Here is a 1020-nt window from a genome sequence, read left to right as displayed (position 1 = left end):
AAAAAAAAAAGAAACCATCAAATGTAAATCCAGAGGATAATCACTAAAATATTAGGAATTCTGTTTGCTTTAGCAGCACATATAGTAAAACTGGAATGATACAGAAAGATTTTCATGGCTCCTGAGGAAGGATGGCATACAAATTTGTAGTGTTCATATTTAAATAAATGAATAAAATTAAAATGAGTGAAATTGAAAGATGTTTTTTAAAAGCTGCAAGAAAGTTATTGGAAGAAAAATATCCCCAATGTCATGAAAAAACAAACAAACAAAAAAACCCAAAAGAAACCCTGACAATATAAGCATTCAAGACCTCAATGAACTCCAAACAGGATACAGCTTAGAAGAAAATCACTAACGCACGCCATGATCTAATTTTCCAAATCCAAAGACAAAGAATGCTGAAAGCAACTTTGGGAACAAGGAAAAAACAAAAACATCTATCAACAGAGAACGAATAATACTACACTTTGATTTCTCAGCAGAAACTGCACAGGCAAGAGGGCAATGGATGAGGGGAAAAAATCCAAACACAAATTATATATCCAGAAAAATATCACCTCAAATATGATGGTGATATTAGAAAATTTCTAGACATACCAAGTTATGGGAATTAAAAAAACAAAACCAACAAACAGTATAAGAAATGCTGAAAGGAGTCCTTTGGACAGAGAACCAACAATGGCTGACAACAACCTGAGATTAAAATATGACAACATCACTAGAAATTAACCCAGATATAGACTGCATCAAAATAAAACTAGACATACAATACTGAAAATACAAAATCAGAGACAACAATTTGTAAATAATTTCAACGAAAAAGCAAAAGAAGGAATAAATGATGTAATTATAGAACTTCCAGATGAAAAAGGAGCCAAGATGATATCAAGATAGAAGAGACTATTTTTTTTTTTCGTGGAAAGATTTTATTATCTATTAATTCCATTTCCCACATTTTGAAGCCCTGTCATGTATATATCCTTATAGTTGCCATCCCAAAATATACAGAATATTTTA

General features: G+C 31.1%; 1 protein-coding gene and 1 pseudogene across 1 annotated transcript in view; one reads left to right on the top strand and one right to left on the bottom strand.

Moving 5' to 3' along the window:
- The window catches only part of VIPR2 (vasoactive intestinal peptide receptor 2), a 173008-nt gene that overhangs the window by 14677 nt on the left and 157311 nt on the right, over window positions 1–1020 (bottom strand). The gene's annotated exons all lie outside the window — the stretch shown is intronic.
- Window positions 65–163, top strand: LOC115869564 (annotated as a pseudogene).

The sequence above is a fragment of the Echinops telfairi genome, unplaced genomic scaffold, assembly GCF_000313985.2.
Source record: "Echinops telfairi isolate 266 unplaced genomic scaffold, ASM31398v2 ScPeMD7_31;HRSCAF=116, whole genome shotgun sequence".
Taxonomy (NCBI): Eukaryota; Metazoa; Chordata; class Mammalia; order Afrosoricida; family Tenrecidae; genus Echinops; species Echinops telfairi.
The sequence above is the reverse complement of the archived record's forward strand: the minus strand, read 5'-3'. Positions and strand labels throughout refer to the sequence as shown.